Below are 19,731 nucleotides of genomic sequence, written 5' to 3'. Positions count from 1 at the left end.
GGACAGGAGCAGCCCTCGGTGAGGAGCCGGCCCTGCGTGCGTCCCCTGAGCACTCTCCTGCAGGGAGGCCGTGCGCAGGCACCGAGGTCCTGAGTTTCTGCCCTGGAGGACCGCCCCCTGGCCACCCGAGGGGTCCCAGCAGGGCCACGCCAGATGGCAGGTGGCCGTGCTCACTCCGAGGCCAGTGCAGGCTGGGGTCTCCAGGGTCACAGCCCCTTTTCACCGGCTCTCTGTAGGAACGCAGCACAGATTCAGGGCTCCTGCCCCACGTCTGGTCAGCCTCCAGGGGGATCGGCCACCAGGGTCTTCACCAACCACCCCTGTGCAGCCCCCTCCACACCTGCTACTCCCTCGCCTGCTCAGTCCTTCAACCCGTTACAGCGGTGTTGAGCTCAGCCGGTGGCAGCAGGACTGCAGATGGACCGTCCCCAGGGCAGGGGGAGGGCCCGCAGGGGGTGGGGGGCGGCTGGGGTCGGACAGTCTGGGGAACAAAGGAGTCTAACTCGGGGTTCAAGCAGGGAGAGGGAGAGCCTGGGGATTTGCAGACACTGGCCGACATTTGATGAGTGAGGGACCATCCTTGCAGACATCGGGACACGGCTCGTCACAGCAACGGGGACAGGGAAGGCACGGATCCCAAGACTAGGCCCCCCGGGCCTTGGCTGGGTTGGAGGCACAGATGCTGGCAGCAGACGCTGAGGGCTTCGCGGGTTTCCTCTGACAGAAGGGTACCCGCGAGGGCTTGAGAGGAGCCGAGACCTCACCTGCTTACACAGCTGGCTGCCTTGGGGAGAAGTGGGGAGGTGCGGGGGGCCAGGTTCTCGGGGGAATTGGGAGGGGCAGCCCCTGGCTTGCTGATGGACAGAACATCCCTAAACAGACTCAGGGGTGGGGCCCTGGGGGTCCCCAGGCTTACAGTGCCCAGCCCAGGCAGGAGCCCCCCGAGGAGGGCAGTGAATGGGGCTGGATGCCCCAGGAAAGGTGCCCCCCCGTCAGACAGGACAGGTCCCCGTGGAGATGGAGGGTCAGCAGCGTGGTGGGGTGAGTTCAGTGGAAGCGGGCGCAGGGACGTGCAGGATCCTCCAGGATCTGCCGCCCTCGCTCCCCAAGGCCCCTGGCTCCCCGCCGGCCCCACACCCTCCTGCCTGATACCAGTCCCAACCCCCACCCCCATTACCTCTGGCAGAACCACAGCACCCTGAGCCTGGCCCGCCCCCCCACCTGCTGCTCACCCACCCACCCAACAAATGGTGCCCGGGATCCTTCACGGAGGCCACTGGGACCAGGACAAGTGAGTTAATAACACACATCTCCAAACAGTGTGACAGCTGGGCCTGAGGGGTGCCGGGCAGCAGGGCTGCGGGAAGGCCCTTGCGGAGGGGGTGACCTGCAGGTGGCAGGACAGGCCCCAGGAGTGCGATGGCAAAGGTGTGTCGGGAGAGGCTGAGCTGCAGACCGCACAGGGCCCGCTCTCCTCTCCTGGGAAGCCCCTCCTGGCCACACTGCTGTCACATTCGACCTAGTCCCCTGCAATCAGGCCACAGTCCAACCCCTGCTCAGGGGACACTTGGCTCTGAGTCCTTAGGGAGGCCAGTGCCTGCACGAGGCTGACATCATCCTGGGCATTGGCAGCCGCGGAGGGAGCAGGTGGGGGTAGGGGTGATGCCGTCTCGCAGGTGCTCCTTCCCCACCCGCACTAAGGCACATCCCAGACAAGAACTGGTTCCCGCCCAGCAAGGGAGAGGGGGCCGTCCTCCCCGCCCTCCGCTCTCACTCGCTTCCGCGTCTGTGCGGCCGGACCCCAGCGAGGACCGCTCCGGGCCCGGCACCACGGCTGCACAGAAGTGACCCTGCACTTGCGCCTGCTGACCACGTCCCAGGCTCGGGGTGGCTGCCCTGGGTTTCCATCCTGCCTGCACCCGGCTGCAGGACGCCACCGTTCCCCCCTGGGCTGTGGTCCCCCATGAGCTCTGACCCCTAGGGCGTGTGGCCCCTCCTGCCCGCCTAGGGGCTGGGTCTGCACTGCTGTCTCCCGTGGTCCCGCAGCCTGCAGCCCCGGCCCCCTGAGAGCAGGCCCTGCCTGGAGACACCTTCCCACTGAGTGGGCAAAGCCCCCGTCCTCCGGGGTCTCTGAGCAGTTGGCCCCTCGGAGGGCCTGCCCTGACTTTTGACTGGAGACAGGGCTAGGATTAGACAGAGCTGAGGTCATCCCCCGCGATGCCCGGCGGCCATGGCCGTCCACGCGGGCTATTTTTGAATCACTCTGTTTTGTCATTCCTGCTGCTTGCCCCCAGGAGCCTGGAGGCCGAGGCGGCCATGGCCGCGGAGGAGCCGGGGCTGGGGTTGAAAGGGGCTCTGTCCTCCACGGGCCCTCGGCCCTGGAGCAGCACACAGGGGCTTTGTTCTCTGGCCTGAGCCCCGGAAGACCCCTCCTCCAGCTGGGGCCCGCGGGGCCGTCTGGCAGGAATGGACGTGTCTCTCCCAGCCGAGGTGCGGGCAGACGGGCCCCTCCCAGACTCACTGCCCAAGAGTCAGCCAGTCTGCTGTCCTGACCCTTTCCTGGCCGTGGGCCGAGCCAGTCTGACACCCTGCATGAGGGACCCACCGCCCCTGGCCGGGGCGAGGTGCGCCAGGACGGGCACTCACTGCACAGACTCGTGGGAGGAATGAGGGTGCTGGGACATCAGGGCGGCAGGGGGCCCGGGCCCCCATCTCTCCCTCCTGTGCCTCCCTTACTTCTGCTGTCAGTATTCTGTCCTTCCTCTTCAAGACGCGTGCCGTCCCTGCAATACAGCGGAGCTCACACCTTAGCAGGCGCCCAGCTCATCGGGCCTGACCCCCAGTGACCTCACGTCTGCCGCCCCTGCTCCCGCCTGGTCCCGTCAGTGCTGCTCAGAAATGCTACAGTTGCCGTGCTCATAGCCCCAGGAGCCCCGAGACACCGCCCGGCCCCTGGTCTTCCCCCATCGCCCACCCCACCCTTCAGAACCGTCTCCCTCAGGGCTTGGGTCACGTCCTCTGAGTCACCGCTGATGACGCCCACTGCAGTCCCCGGCTGGACACCGAGGTCCTTTCTCTCTTCTCCCAGCACCCCCGCCTCATCCCTGGCTAGAGCAACCACAGCTGCACATCCCACGAGCACCACTCCCACGGGCTCTGTTCACAGGCTGCTTCCTTACCCTTTGCCGCCTGATAAGTATGTGGAGCCTTCGAAGCCCAGTTCACATGCCACCTGTTCCAGGAAGCCTCCCCTGACTGCCTGGGGTGAACCCCCCCCCCCCCAGGTGTAATAAGGAGCTCAGGTCTGAGGGCCCGACAGCCGGCTCCAAGGCCTGACGCGCCGTTTCCACATGGCTTTCCACATCACCACCCGAGAGTCAAGCACCCACTGTGTGGCAGGCACTGGGTTACTTAATGAGAACCGTGTGGGGCGCTGCCTGGGAGCAGCACCGGGAGCTGCGGGTGACCGGGCCGAGGACAAGGCTAGGTGATGGGTCAGCATGAGGACGTTCAGGTGAGACGCGGGCAGGGTCCAGGGGCAGAGCAGGGGGATGGGTAGGAAACAGCACCTGGAAACTTGAGGCAGGAAGGAGGGGCCGTGGGAAGAAGCTCCGTGAGGCAGAAACACAGGGAGGGAGGAGAGGCCAGGGCCCGGAGACCCCGCGATGTGTCCTCAGGAGCCCACGGAAGGTCCTGAGATAGCGAGGGAGCCTGGATGGCTCGGGGGCAAGGGGGAGCGAGGGTCCTGTTTGGGGAGCTGCCATCGCCCAGGTGAGCAGGTCTTGGAGCAGGTGGAGGTGCAGACGCTGCAGTGGACAGGGATGCTCGGAGGCCGAGCTCACAGGACAGAACTGGGTGTAAGGGAGATGGGAGGAGGTTTTCAGCAACCCTGGCTGCTCCGGCTCTGGGTGTGCAGACACTCAGGTTCCTTGGAAGGGGATCTGGGGAAAGGTGAGGCGTTGTCTTACACACGTGCAGTGTGTTCGGGCCGAGCCACCCTCCAGTCCTGGGGCTCTGAGGAAGCCGGGCTGGGTGGGAGCCCGGGGAGACCCTCGGCCCCCAGGGTGGGGAGGGGCACCCACTCCCGGACACACAGGAAGCCCAGGCGGGGTCAGGGCTTCTCATCTGTGTAATGGAAGCAAAAGCATCGGACCTGCTGGCTCCCTCTAGGGACGGGGTGATGGCACAGGACGGCTTCTGAAGCCCTGGGGCCAGGTGAGCGCCCGCCCTGACCCCATATGCAGGCCGCCGCAGGTCCTGTCCACGTTGCCTGGAGCCCAGGAACCCCCAAGGCTGCGCTGCCCCTTTTCTCTGGGATGCCAGCCCCAGTGGGGCGCCCAGAGTGCGGGCCCTCCGCTGGGCTGTGATGCTCAGTGTGAGCATCAGACAGAGCCGCTCAGACAGAGCCAGTGTGCAGACTGCCAGGGGAGGCCAGGGTGCAGGAGGGTCAAATCTGGGGAGGTGAGACATCTTCAAGAAACAGGAAGGCAAGAAAGCCGGCACTTGCCACAACACAGAGCCCCTTGTGACATAAAGAATCCGGGTAACGTGCGGGCTCAGGGAGACAGACGTTTTGCTCCCAGAAGGACATTCTGGTATTAGAGCAAAATCAGTCAGGACCTGGGGCTTTCTCAGCGGCCAAGAATAATCGTCTCATTGTTACCAGAGGCCGGGGAGTAGGAAATATTTTCAGGTACAGTTGCCCAAATTATGGCTGGCTGCCCTTTGAAATATGAAATCCTCCCAGATTCAGTTCAAATTGCCTCAGTCCACAGAGGAGACGTGGGTTTCCCATCCAAGTTACTGTCCCAGTTTAGTGAGAACAAGGTACCTCGCCACAAAGAGAGAGCGTTTCCCTAAGCATGTGTTCACTGAAGGGTTTTTTGAACCTGTTTATTTTGAACAATGAGGTGTCACCTCACACCAGTCAGAATGACCGTCATTCAAAAGTCCACAAGTGACAAATGCTGGAGAGGCTGTGGAGAAAAGAGAACCCTCCTACACTGCTGGTGGGAATGCAGTTTGGTGCAGCCACTGTGGAAAACAGTATGGAGATTCCTTAAAAGACTAGGAATAGACTTACCATATGACCCAGGAATCCCACTCCTGGGCACATATCCAGAAGGAACCCTACTTCAAAATGACACTGGCACCCCAATGTTCATAGCAGCACTATTTACAATAGCCAAGACATGGAAACAACATAAATGTCCAACGGATGACTGGGTAAAGAAGATGTGGTATATTGGTACAATGGAATACTACTCAGCCATAAAGAAGAAAAATCATGCCATTTGCAGCAACATGGATGGACCTAGAGATCATCATTCTAAGTCAAATAAGACAGAAAGAGAAAGAAAAATACCATGTGATATCACTCATATGTGGAATCTAGAAAAAAAAAAGGACAAATGAACTTATATATAAAACAGAAACAGACTCACAGACATAGAAAACAAACTTATAGTTACGGGGGGAGGGAAGGGATAAATTGGGAGTTTGAGATTTGCAGATACCAACTTATATACATAAAATAGATAAATGACAAGGTCTTACTGTACAGCACAGGGAACTATATTCAACATCTTGTAGTCACCTATAATGAAAAAGAATATGAAAAGGAATATATGTGTGTTTGTGTGTGACTGAAGCACTGTGCTGTACACCAGAAATTGACACAATGTTGCAAACTGACTATATTTTAATAATATAAAAAGCAGGAAATAAAAGGATACAGAAGTACACACACACACACACACACACTAAAAACTTAATTTTGAAATAAGCAGCCTTACAGGAGCGGCCCCGGAACCCCCCAAGCCTCCCCGCGTGGCAGCGTCGGCAGGACCGCGGCACCGCGGGAGAACAGGAAGTCACCACTGACGCACGGCTGTCACCAAAGCAAGGGCTCGGTGGGCGTTCGCCAGCTCTCACTGAAGCCCTTCCCTCTTCCAGGGCCCGGTCCGGGCTGAGGACACACCTCGCCTTGCCGCCCCCAAGGCCCGCGTGACGAAGCCCCGGAGCGAGGAGGACGGGGACCAGCCAACGGCAAGCAAGACACCCCTCAGGTTTCCCTTCAGAAGGAGGAATAGCTTTCTTTTTCTTTTTCTTTTCTATCATGAGCTTTTTTGCATTAATTTTGATGCAAATTTTGACCCCTGAGTTTCTTGGCATCTTCCCGCTGAAATTTGCCCCTAGCAGGCGCGGGTGTGTGTGCGGCCGTGTGCGTGCCTGTGTGTGCGTCCGTCTCCGGCCCTCCTGGGGGCTGGGGGCTGGGTTGGGGGCTGTGGGCCTGGAGCAGGGACTGCTCACCTGTTGCAGGTGAGCAGCGGACGGGGTTGGTCTTAGCCCCCCAGGCCTCCGCATCGCCCTGGATGGTGCAGTGGACCACGCAGTGGGGTGACAAGGGGCCCTGTGTCCTAAGGCACAGGGAAGAAGAGGTGGCCTTCATCCACATTCAGACCCTGGCAGGACGGCCGGGCCTGCTGCCCACTGCGTGCTGCCCGAGAGCCCTCGGGGGCCAGGTCTTTCCCACAGTGCTTCTGGACCTGCACCCGCCATCCTGTTGCGCGGACCTGAAGGCACAGGTTTAACCGCGCCTTCCCATCGCGGCCAGAGCCCAGGCCCTTCCCGGCGAGACCAGGCCTCGGCGTGTCTGCCCTTCGACTCAGCTGTTGGTTTCACCAGCTATGTTGCTTCCATCTGAGCCCCGGAGCGCCGGTCAGGCTTGCTGACCCCACCGATCACTGGGCCCGCCTGGACACAGACTCTCAGGCCCGAGTCACCTCCCTTAGAACCTCCTTCTTGTTAAAGGGAGTCGACGGGAAGCAGGTGGGAAGAGAACACTTGGGGTCCCTCTCCCAGAGTTAAACGGGGCTGGAGACCAGCCCTGAGGGCAGCTGCGGGTTCTCTTCTCAGGTGGATGATCATGGAGGTGCTGAAGGAGTCAGCCTGGGCCTCCGACACCTGCTGGGCCTCAAGGCACAGGTGCCTTGGGGGCCTTGAGGACAGAGGGGCAGCAGGTGCCAAGCCCTGTGGCCCCCCGGAGGCACCGGCTGCGTCCCTCCCCTCTCTGGGGCCCAGAGCGGAGCAGTGGTACAGGGGCGGTGATAGCTGGCGCCGCGACCCCATCTCCCGGGGCCCGAGGTGGGCGTCAAGCCTGACTGCAGGGAGGACCGCCAGCAGCCAGTGGGCAGGGCCGGGGAAACCAGACATCAGCGTCCGCGGGTGGGACTGAGAGCCCCGTCAGGGTGCCTGATCAAAGAAAGACCCCAGGACCCGAGGTCACAGCCAGGTCTCACCCGCAGCCCCAGGGCAGCCCCGCTCGGGTGCATATGGAGCTGATCACAGACCTGCCCTTTGCCCAACTCCTCCCCCCAGACCCTCCCCAGACCCCCTGGAGCTGCATCTCCACACCTGTCCCCGGGCACGTGGGGTCCTGGCCGCTCCCTCTGCTCAGACCCTGGGTGGCAGCCCCCGTGGTCCCGATTCTGCCATGTGCCACCCCCTTGGAGAGTCCCAGGGAGGGCCCCCGAGCCCTGCCCCTCAGCCTCGGGGAGACGGGATGTCCATGAGGCCGGCCTGCTCCTGGGGGTGTGATCCAGGCTCTGCCCTGGCCCTTCAGTTTCCCCAATAGGAGCAAGAACATGGACCATCATCTAAGACCCCCCATGGGCAAAAAGCACCCTCTGAACAGCCTCAGAATCGGCCCCATCCCCATGGTTTCTGAACAAATCGCCCCAGCACAGTGAGCCAGCCTGCCCATCTTTGAGGCACAAAATTTAGAAGCTTCTGTGGTTCCACACTTGGAGAGAAAGAAGAGGTCTCCCAGGTGTGCTCATTGTTCCGAAGAAGGAGAGTTGCCCGCCACAGGAATGTCTGGAAACCTTGCCGTCTGCACAACCTTCTTATGGAATTCGCCGGGAGGGCTCCTGGGGACGGTGGAGGGAGGGGTGCTGGCTCCTCTTCTCTGAAGATGCCGGACGTCCCAAGGCAGAGCTGAGATCGGCCAGCACGGTGGACAGGCAGCCCCAACCTGCCCCCATGGGAGCGAGGCCACCTGGAGCCAGACCCCGCAGCCCCACCCAGCCCTGGGGCGGCGCGGCCCGGAGACCCCCGCTGCGCCAGCCCGGCTCAGCCCTGCCAGGACAGCAAAGGCCACTGTTACTGTCAGACCTGGGGTGGCTTGTCACACAGCACGACGTAACTGATGCACCCCTGGCAGGAGGTCTCCCCAGAGTGGCTGCTCACAGGGACCGGGTCGGCCCTGCACACAGACACGCTTTGTTGTGGGTTGAATCGTGTCCACCCAGAAAGATGCGTTGGAGTCCTAACACCCCACAGCGTGACCGTGGCCTCACTCGGACATTGAGGAGAGGTCGTAGGGCGGACCCTAATCCAGTATGGCAGTGTCCTTACAGAAAGGGGACATTTGGACACAGAGGCACATGCGTGCAGAGGGGTCATGTGGTGGCGGAGGCAGAGACTGGAGGGACACGGCCACAAGCCAAGCACCGGGGCCCTGGAGCTGGAAGGGGCAGGAGGGGTCTCCCCCAGAGCCTTGGCAGGGGCCGGCCCTGCGACACCTTGACCTTGGGCGTCTGGTCTCCAGGACGGCGAGGGGTAAGTGTCTGCTGTTTGAAGCCATCGGTTTTGTGGCGCTTTCCTGCCTCCCCGGGAAACCAGTTCAGTTTTCTGCACCTTTTGAGAGTAAATGTAAAACCAACACCGACTCCAAAGAGCAGCATTTTTGCTGAATAAATTAGCCTCGGCCTCGCGCTGTTAGCTTGACAAGCAAAAGTTCTCTTTGAGCGACTTGGAAGCTTGCAGCTTTTAGAGATTACGTTTATGTTAAGTGACCGTGGGCTTGGTTTCCTTCAGGCTGTCGCTGTCTGAGAGCGGGCGTGCCCTGAGCTGGTGCCCGCCTCCCGTGTGCAAGAACCCTGGGCAGCCTCTGCACCGAGACAGGCGCCAGGTCTCCGGCAGGCTGTGCCCCGAGACGGCTCTGGCCCTGGGACCCCAGGGCCAGGCCTCACGAGTGTGAGCTCATGAGCACACCCCAAAGTGTCTGAATTCAGCTACAACTGCGTGAATTATGTCGACCTGAATCCAGAGTCTTTACTGACCCATCCCTCCTGCTTCATAATTTTCTGGACGTTCCAATGATGTCTCCAGCTGAACACCTGGATTCAGGGGAGCGCGTTTGCACGCTGGGGGTGTGTCAACAGTAACAGTGAGTCTAAACGAATATAAAGTTAATACTGACCTGAAGCTAATGGATACGTAATGAGATTTCATGTTGCAGCTGTGTAATTTGTGACCGACTTTGGGGCGCATCTCCGACACGATGCAGTCAGATCGCCATGCGCAGGCGTGATGCTTCGCCGGCAGAAGCCCTTCTGGGGAATGTGCTCCTGCCCGGGTGTGAATGCCCCCTTGAAGGCTTCCGCATTCGAGCACCCGCTCGCGCCGGGTGCAGCTCCCCCTGCGAGCCGCCCTGGTGACGGCAGCTGCTGCCTGGGAGGGGTGCTGTCTCCACGCTCTGGGACGGGGAGGTTCATTCAGAGTCACGGGTGGGAGTCCCAGGCCCCGGGGACCCCTGGAGGGCCCCGCGTGCACAGGGTCCACTACACAAGCCCACTCAACGCTCTTCTGTCCCCGGACTCGGGGGACTAGCAGCATCATGGAAACACATGCGCTGCTGGGAAAGGAGGCCCCACGTGGTCAGAGCATCAGCCGCTGGGCAGCAAGACAGGGAGAAGGAAGCGTGTCACTGTCTGCTTGTTCTGTTCTGATGAAGGTCCTTGCAGTCACGGCTCCCGCTTTTCTGAGTAGCCAGCCTTTTCCTTCTCAGTCCCACTTTCCTGCTTTCTTATTAATGTTCGGCGCCTTGCATACACGTGGTCACATCAAACAGCCTGTTATTTAATTTATTTTTTAAAGCAAATGTGTTGTTGTTGTTGGGGGGGTAAGTAGGTTTGTTTATTTATTTAATGGAGGTACGAGGGACTGAGCCCAGGACCGCGAGCACACTGGGCATGCGTTCTGACACCGAGCGCTATCCTCCCCCGAGAACAGCCTGTGCAGATGGCACCTGTGAAGTGACCAGAGGACCCCAGTTTAAATCATAACTCGTTACACAGGAGGCACCTCGCACGCGGGTCTCAGTGCCTCCTGGTCCAGCGCCAGGAGCAGCCGCGGGGCTGGCGCCCAGATCCGAGAGCCGGGGGTCCCGGGGCTGTGACGGCCCTTCCCCTTCATTTGTCCCAGGGTCACAGCGGGCAGCTGCGGACGGTCATCCCCAGGAGCATGTTTTAAATAAATCAGCACAGCTTGAAGGAGAGAGAAAAAGACCTCTTCACCTTCAGAAAGGCCTGGATCGACTGCTGGTGTGGCCGCAGGACTGGGAGAGCGCAACCAAAAGGCCAGACAAGCGCGGGCCGGGCCGTTTGTCTGGAATTCCTGATGTTCCTACAATAACCCACGATCGGGGCTGAATTCTACCTTCTAAAAGGAGCTCAGGTGTCAGTCTCCCAACACACTCGTGCTGAGTGCAAAGGCAGCTGGGGAGTGTCAGGAATTGTCACGAAATGGGGTCAAAAAGCAGCAGCTCAGCGGTAGGGCGAGTGCTCAGCGTGCACAGGGTCCTGGGTTCAATCCCCGGCGCCTCCAATGAAAGTAAGGAAACCTAATGACCCACCTCAAAACAACAAAAAACAAATTGAAAAATTTAAAAGAAAACAGTAGTTCACACCAGCATCGTTGGTGGCGTTGACCTTTAAACTCCGCCCCAAACGCCTGTGCTGTGGACTGAGGGTCTGCGTCCCCCAAATCCCTGCACTGAGACCCCGCCCCCATGTGACGGTGTTAGGAGGTGGGGCGTCTGGAGGCGTCTGGGCGTGAGGGTGGAGCCTCAGGGCGGGAGCAGCACCCAGAAGGGGCCCCGAGAGCCCCCGCCCCTTTCCCATGTGGGGGCCCAGGGGTCCCCTCACCCGACCCTGCAGCACGTGGCCTGGGCTCCCAGCCCACACCGCTGTGACCATCAGAACGTGAGAGATCCGTTTCTGTGAGCCTCCCCGCCTGGGAGTTTGTTAGGGCAGCCTGAGTTCAGCTGGAGCAGTTTTTAGGTCTTTACAATAGTATGATGTCATCTGTACGTCAGAAATCCCCATTTACAGACTGAAAAGGGAGGAGCATTGTACCTTACAGTCATTTGCACGACGTTTAATTAGCAGCATCGGGTCAGGAAATGGCCAAACGCGGAGTGACGAATGCGCAGTCTTCTTCTATCATGTGTTTCCAAAGGTTGACACGGGAGACTCCAAATTTGACAGTTAAAATGATTATGAGGGAAAACAGACAGGGTTTATTGAAGAAGGGCACTTGACTCCTTTAAATTCTTTTTAAATTAGTAAACGTTACTTTTGAGCAGCTTTAGGTCTGCAGATAAAGCGGGGAGCAGGGCAGCGTTCCCACCGCCCCCCACCCTCTTCCGCTCAGTGACATCCGTGCGCTGATCTGTTAGAACTGAGAGTCAGACTGATACATCATTATAAACTAAAACGCACAGTTTACGTCAGGACCCACTCTTAAAACGAACCCTCCGTGGGTTTCAGCAAGTGCCTAGTAACACGTCCACTAGTTTGGGTCCTTTCTCTAAGGTTAAAAACTAGGCGAGGGCCAACCGAAGGCGTCAAGGTCACAGTGACAACCTCCGTCATGTTCCTCCCTCTGAGAGCGTTCACCCTGGAAGGAGCGTTTCCACCACCAGCCCCGTTCTGCATCCCGGGCGCGCGTCCAGAAGTGTGCTATCTTATCTCCCCGGTGGCGTGTGCCAATTCACAGACGGGTAACTCAGAGGCTGGGTTTTTCTTCTGGGTGTAAGCTGATACTCAAAACAGAACCTTGGATTCAAAACACAGTTTTGTTTCCTAAGAGCCCTTCAGTGTCCTGGTTGGAATTCAGACGGAAACTGACGGCACTCACGATCTCTTCCTGTGTGAACCCGTGTCCGCCCGCTTCTTAATTTTTTCACCATTTCCTTGTGCTTTTCTGCCCAGGAGTCCATCACCTTTCAAACTGAGGTTTCAACATGACTCCTTCCTCCTAGAAAGCGAACGCTTTGTCGAAACAAGCGGAAGCTGAGACCAGCTCGCACGAGCCCGGCTGGAGTTGGAGTCAGCGCAAACTCCGGACCCCCGTCCACCTCCCGTGGGTTCGAGAAGTCCCAGGACAGAGGGCCGACCGGGGAGGCGGCTGGCAGGCGGGAAGAGGAAGGAGCCAGCAAGTAAGGGATTTCCCTCCCGACACGGGCCCGTTTGGAAGTTTAACCTCAGCTCGTAAAGCGTGGCATCTGCTCTAGTGTGAACACCGCGAGTGTAAAACGTGCGGCCTTGTTGAATGAAGGTCCCTGCATTACTGCCGACGTTTCCCTGAAATCACAGTCTCGTGATACTCTGTGCTCCTGGCTTAAGCAGGAATTCTCTTAAACTGAGTGTCTGTCCCTCCCACGGCACCTGGGGGTGACACAGAAGGAAACAGTTGGCACAGAGAGAATGTTTTCCCCTGAACTGTTCAAGGCACCCCGAGACTGGGAAGCCGCCCCTCCGCTGAGGACGCCTGGGAGTGAGACTGGAAGGCCCTCTGGCGCCTCCCACAGGGGGCACTCGTGGCTGCTCCGGGTTTAACCCCAGCAGCCCCCCTGCCACCAGGTGCTGAGGTGTGCCCGGGGCCCTCGGGCGGGGTGGGGGCACAGCCTCGGCCACGCTCGCCCCTCCTCGCGGTGGGCCCGGCTGACTGCACACTCAGCCTTCTCCTCGGGGAGGGAGGCGGACGCTCTCAGAGATGCCGTGGTAGGAGGGCCCCTGGTGCTGCTCACATCTGACCGACTCTCAACGCACACCTGAGATTAGATGCACACTTTCTAGCCTTTCTAGAACGAACACAGACACACACACACGTGCGTGAGCACCCGCTGTGCCATCCATTTTGATCTGCTGCCTTGGTCGCATCAGCGCATGCGCAAACTCAGAGTCTCTCTTCTTAAGCTGTTCGTTTCCATCACCAGCAGGTGCATGTGTGCGTTAAACGTTTACTTCTGTGGGTTCTTGCAGGTTTCATGACCACAAGCACAGCAGGAGTTTGATTGCATGTGTAGAAAATCCAAAAGACTCTGCAGATAAATGCTTAGACTAGAAGTGAATTTAGCGAAGGCACAGGTGTTTGAGGAGAAGGTGATTAAAATACTCTAAAATCCATCGCGGTGTTGGTGGCGTAACTCTGTGAATGTGCGACAAACATGGACTCTTTAAACAGGTGGATTATGCGGCACGCCACGTGTCTCCATAGAGCTCTTATTTTTAAAAGTGAATTTAGCAAGGACACTAGATACAAAGTAAGTAAATAAAGTCAATTGTATTTATATAGCCCTGCAAAGAGCAGAAAATGAGAATTTCTAAACGATGTCATTTTTTTCAGTAGTATTCAGAAACATTGAATATCTAGTAATAAACCTAACAAAATATTCTGAAAACTATGAAACGGCTACCCAAGTATTAAGGAAGACCTCAGTAAGTGAAGATATATGACATAGATTAAAAGACAAACATTATAAAGATAAACAAAACTATAGATTCCATTATAGTCGCAGTTAAAACCCATCAAGTTGTGAGTGTGTGAGTGTGCGTGCATGTGCGTGTGCGCGCGCGTGTGTGTGCGTGCGTGTGCAGCACATGTGCCTGGTGGCGCTGTCACCCAGCTGATCCTAACGTTTGCATAAAAATGCAAATGGACAAGAGCGGGCAAGCTGATCTTGCAGACGACCAGAACGAGGGTCCCCACCACCAGATAACAAGACTCAACACAAAGCTCCAGGAGTCAAGATTGGCTGAAAAACAGGTCAGTAAAATGGAGTTCAGCGTCCTCAAGCCGACACACACACGTGGGGCACCTGATTTATAACAAACACGGGATCGCGGGACAAGAGAAAAGGAACAGCGCTTTAACACGTAGTTCCAGGTTCATTCAACATCCACGTGGAGAATGAAACCAGTCCCCAGGGGGCCGTGGGCGTCAGTGTGGACGCCGGAATGGCGACGCTCCAGGCGTCTGCCGTGGCGGGGCGCCTTCAGTGCTGGGGCCCGTCTGGAAGCAGCACAAAGTCCCCGTCCTTGGGAGGTTTCGTCTGTGGGTGGGAAGCAGCAGAACCGAGCAAAACCAAGCAGACAGAAGGGAGGGCGCAGGAGCCGTGGTAGGGGGCAGGTGGCCTCAATCACATCAGTAGCCGAGTGAAGAGTGGTGACAACTCTGGCGCCAGCGGCCGAGCAGTGACCGAATGTTACACGGCCCTTAAGAGTGCAGGGCTCTCTGTGTCAGACTCGGGCAGAAACCACGTGTGGATGGTGCTGGGCGTATCTCGGCAGAGCTGAGCGGGAGGGCAGGCTTCACACAGGCCCACGCCCTTCGAGGCAGTGAGAGAGGCAGGGGACCGTGGGGTCATGCGCTCACGCAGGGTCAGCACAACCGTCCTCTGAACCACTCCCGATCAGCACTCTGTGGGAGAGCGTTTCTAATTCAGCCACAGGGATGACATGGGAACTGGAGTGAAGCTCGAGGTTCCTGAGAGACGTTATCGGTGGCCTGGGGGCCTTCGTCCGGGTGAACATGCCTTCACCCCAACACTCCCCAGCCCGGAGAGGCTTCTGGGCATCTGCAGCTCGGCCTGGGTGGTGTCCGGCTCACTGTCAATTCGTTAGAGGGAGTTTGGATTTAGATGCAGATGAGAAAAGTTGGGCTTATATCAGAGCAAAGTAAGGCCCCTTGTGGTCAGTGACTGGTCAGCTGGTCTGACCAGTGACCTCAGGGCCGCACACACCCCCACCATGCCGGCTGCTGGGAGAGGCGGGGTGCTGAGACCCAAGCTCCCCTTGGGAACCACCCGCTTATCTGAGGTCTGCACACAGGCTCAGGCTGGGCTCTGTCTCTCCTGGATTTCCATCTCCTGTGGCCTGTCCGCAGGCCCTGCAAGGCGGTCAGTCACCGGGTGCTGGCTAAACAGAACATCATGGGGAAGCAAGTCCCAGCAGAAGCCTCAACCCCTTCTGACGACAGCGGGGGCTGAGGCAAGGCAGCGTCCAGCCACTTCCGGGGCAGGGACCTTGCAGACGCTCCATGCTGTCTCATGAGGCCGTGGCCTTGCCAGGCGAGCTGCCTGCTGGCCAGAAAGCCGAGTTAAACTGAGTAAGCCTTGGTTGATAGTTTCGCCTTTGGAATCGGGTAAACATAAAATTCAGCTACAAAATAAAAAGTAAACAAAAACAAGAAACAAAGCAATCCCTGAAATCCAAAACAGATAAAATCTACTCAGCCACGAAGACCGACAACATGACGCCATTACAGCAACACGGGTGCTCCTGGAGATCGTCATTCTAAGTGAAGTCAGCCAGAAAGAGAAAGAAAAATACCACATGAGATCGCTCATATGTGGAATCTAAAAACAAACAAACAAACAAAAAAAAAGCATAAATGCAGAACAGAAATAGACTCATAGGCATAGAATACAGACTTGTGGTTGCCAAGGGGCGGGGGGTGGGAAGGGAGAGACTGGGATTTCAAAATCGTAGACTAGATAAGCAAGATTATACTGTATAGCACAGGGAAATGTATACAAGGTCTTATGGTAGCTCACAGAGAAAAAAATGTGACAATGAATATACACATGTTCACTTACAACTGAAAAATTGTGCTCTACACTGGAATTTGACACAACATTGTAAAATGATTATAAATCAATAAAAAATGTTAAAAACAAACAAACAAAAAACAAAGCAGATAAAATGTATATCATATTGGCAGCTCAATCACACAGAGAATAACTTCAACTGAACTTTGAACACAAAGACTTGGATTAAACACCGTGAACGGCACGTCAGGAGGCTAAAAGGAGCCACACAAACTATTAAACCGCGTTTGTAATCTATCATTGGCAGTAATACTGGTCTTATTCACTTTAAATTATAAAAATACAGTTTCAAAGAAAGCATGTACGAATAAAAACCAAAAATATTATGTTGATGCCGTTAGGGACCAAGATATCACGATCAGAGAAAAACAGGAACAAACATAAAACCAAAGAAGCTGCAAAAACTCTTGCACTGGACTTGACGGTACTGGTGGAAACACTTGGACTCTTGCTGTCTCCTCTCATATGAATAAGTCTTGTCGTTGTGGCCTGGGTGGCGGGGAGGCGAGGGCTGCCGGGCTGAGGTCCCCAGGCCCCAGGCCGCCGCCTCCAGCCATCCCTTCCCCCCGAGGCCCGGGGCTCCCCGGGGAAGCGCTGTGCGCAGGGCGGCAGGACGGGAAGCGCCAAGCACGCCCTGCCTCAAGCGCGCTGTTCTCCGCCCCACGCCCGGCGGGTCTGCTGCAGGGATGAGGCGTCCCCAAAATGACCCCACCCCGGCCGAGGCGGGGGCAGGGGCAAGTTGGCATCAGATACACCCATGACAGCGATGGGCTGTGAAACATCAAATGGTTTTAAAGCCGTAAGAATCTCCCTTGCACCTGGGAAGCTGTCGGGGCGGGAGAGGCCGAGGACCGGCAAGCAGGAGAGGGAGGGCCGGTCAGCGGTGTGGCTGAAACAACGCGCAGCCTGAGAGCTGGGGGGCACGTCCGGCACGGCAGACACTCCTGAGGACTGGATCCCCTTCGAGCCGGGGTGACCGCCTCCCAGGTGGCTCTGCAGGGCGGCTCCCGAGAGGCAGGGGAGGAGCCACGTGTACAGGAGCTTCACAGCAAAGGCCGGGGCTCAGAGCATCGAGATCACTGTTACCTGAAGAAAACCAGGCCTCTCGGGTTAAAGACTTAAGCGCTTTTCTATGTGTATGTATTTGGGCTCATGAATCCATCTCTGTGACAAGCACCGAGCTGTCTAGGGCCAGCGTTCTGTGTCCCCTCAGAGGGCACCACTGTGAGTGGCTGCAGAGGCCGGGCTGCAGGCTGGTCCTCACGGGGGCGGGGGGAGGGGGGAAGCTGATGACTTGATGGCTTCAGCGTTCTTTGTTTACCGACACGGTTTGCAGTGTTTCCGTTCACAGCAGTTTGCCCCGGTTTCCTCCAGGAGCTGGCTTCACAGCTTTGTGGCTGCGGGAGAAAGTTCTTCTTAGAACATGTCCAGCAAACAGGTTGGGAAGGACTGATGGGAAGAGAAGCTCACGCTCTGGGCCTCTGGCAGAGGGGCGGAAGGGGGCTGAAGCCTCTGGGTGGAGTCGGGGGTGCCGTGTGACTCAGGCTGACAGCAAACGCACCAGCGCCCCCAGATGCAGCAGCCCCGCCACCTGTTGTCCCAAGTGTGATCAGGACCCTAGACCTACCCCTGCCCCGGTTTCAGGAAGTGCAGGGACTGGGGGAGTTGCGAGAAGTGCTGGGGTCGGCGGGGCACAGAGACCAAACCCCGAGCGGGGCTCCCACAAGGGACGGAAGGGGCCGGGGTTACAGAGGTGGTGTCAGCCAAGTGCCAGGAGGACCCCGGCGCGGGTCCGGGCCCACAGAAACAAGCGCAGTGAATCCCTGAGGAGCAGCCAGGGCGGCGAGGGCGGCGAGGGCGGCCGCGCCCCGACGGCGGCTTCACCACGGGCCTAAAGGAGCACGCTCGCCTGGTCCCGGGACGCAGGCAGCTGCGGCGCAGGGACGGGGTGTCTCCGATTTGACTGAGAACCTGCCACAAGAGGACACACGTGGGGTTCCTCTTCCTAATAAAAGCCTTAAAGATTATGGAAGAGGGATTAAAAGCAGGACCTTAACGAAGGAAGTGGAGGAAATGACGTTGCTGATCAAACTGGGGGAGGCTTGCCCAGTCGCTCGGATTACAAGCCATGTTTGCTGGTGACGTGTAGCTCAAGAAGCAGAGGAGGGCGCTGGGGTCCTGGATCCTGGGGGCCGACACTTGGGGCCAGAGGGCATCTGCAAACCCCCTTCTGGAGGGCTGCCCACCCCTCGGACGGGAAGTCCAGGGGCCTCTGCAGGAGTGCCCAGCCCTCCTCCAGCTTCCCCTGGAGGCACCTTCAGACCCCAGACATCACCTCATCAGCCTCCCAGGAAGTTTGGACCAGGGGCAGGGCAGAGACTGCGGCAAAGCCCTGTGTGCAGGGCCAGACAGTCACGCGCCCACCTCTTACCTCCTTTCCACTGTGCGCCTTTGGGCAAATCTTGACCTCAAAGTTCTCATCTGTAAAATGGGTGTCAGGATGCACCCCGAACCCTCCTCACAGCAGGACACTTGAGGCGTAAACGGGAGTGTTTCCTGGCACACAGCACCTGGTCTGTGGTCACGTGGGCCCAACTCCATGGACTCTGACATGTGAACTTGGGGTCTGGCAGCACGGACACACCCTGGGGCAGCTCGGTGAAGCCCACTAAGCACCTGCCGTATGCAGATGTAGGTTAAGGGAGACCCTGGGCGAGCTTCCCCCGACCTGCATCCAGTGGGAAGAGACCCACGGCAAGGTCCTGGTGGGGACATCGTTACCAGCCCCCTCCTCCCACTCCTCCTCCAGAACACTGATCGCAGCTGGAGACAACGCCGCCTGGTTACCCATAAACAGGTAACTGCTAGAAAAATCATGGAATTTAAGAGGAGAGCTTTATTAGACACGAGGCAGCAGGAAGCCAGGGGTGGGAGCAGAGACCTCAGATCCAAGCCTGGAGTGGAGAGGGGCTGGTGACCCGATGGAAACACAGGGTGAACTGGGCCTTCTCTGCTCATGCTGGGCGGGGCGCACGGCTTGCTGTGGCCTCTGATACTGGAGGCAGTGAGACTGGACGGATAACCTGTTCCAGAGGAGCCACCCTTCCCCCGGTTCTGGGGCTCCTCTCTGGCTCCAGTGGACAAGACCCTGCCAGGAAGGGAGGGCCTCCAGCTGGGGGAGCGGAAAGTTTTCCTGAAAAGATGAGACCTCAGAGAGGCGAGAAAGGGCCTCCGGACTTGGGGGTCGGGGGGCCAGGGCTGGGCGGCAGTGGGGCGGGGAGCAGGCAAGGCGGGCCCTTCCTCCCTTGCAGAAAGGCTGCTGCTGAGAAACAAGAGTGGCTCGGCCCACTTCCCTGCAAGCTGGTGGGAGGCCCCAGCCCGACGTGCAGGTCCCGAGGCTCCTGGGTCAGCAGAACCTGGTCTCCCCACCTCCTATCCGCCCACCTGCAGCACTGGGGACACGAGAGTGGGGTCCCCCTTCCCTGGCCCAGGAGGCAGAGTGGGGAGCCCTGCTTTAGGGGTGCATCTGGTCTGTGTGTGGCCTTAAAGGCCAGCTGTCCTCTGCACCCGCCCCCTCAGGTGCCCTGGGGTTAACATGGGCCCACGGTTTCCAGGGAAAGGAGGGTCCAGCCGCAGCGTGCGCCCCACCCTTCCTGCGGGGGTGGGGGGCTGGTCTGCCTCTCCCAGGACCGCTTCCTTCCTCCCACACCGCGACCCGGGTGCAGCCCTGGACGCTCTGACCCTCTTTCCATACGTTGGGAAGCTCACGCCCCGGCCTGCTGGGCGGCATCTGGGACCCATTTCCTGCTGGTCCCACACCACATGCCCTGGGCTAAGACCAGCTGGCCGGCCTGGGGCAGCCCCTCGTCACAGTCAGCCCCGCGGCCACCTGTCTGGACACCGCCTGAGGCCAGGGCTGGCCTTCTCTCCAGAGTGGCTGCAGGTGTGGTGGGGGCCTGCAGGCCTTACGGGGCCTCAGACTCCAGAGGCCA

The sequence above is a fragment of the Camelus bactrianus genome, chromosome 1, assembly GCF_048773025.1.
Source record: "Camelus bactrianus isolate YW-2024 breed Bactrian camel chromosome 1, ASM4877302v1, whole genome shotgun sequence".
NCBI classification, from domain to species: Eukaryota; Metazoa; Chordata; class Mammalia; order Artiodactyla; family Camelidae; genus Camelus; species Camelus bactrianus.
Note: the sequence above shows the minus strand (reverse complement) of the source record.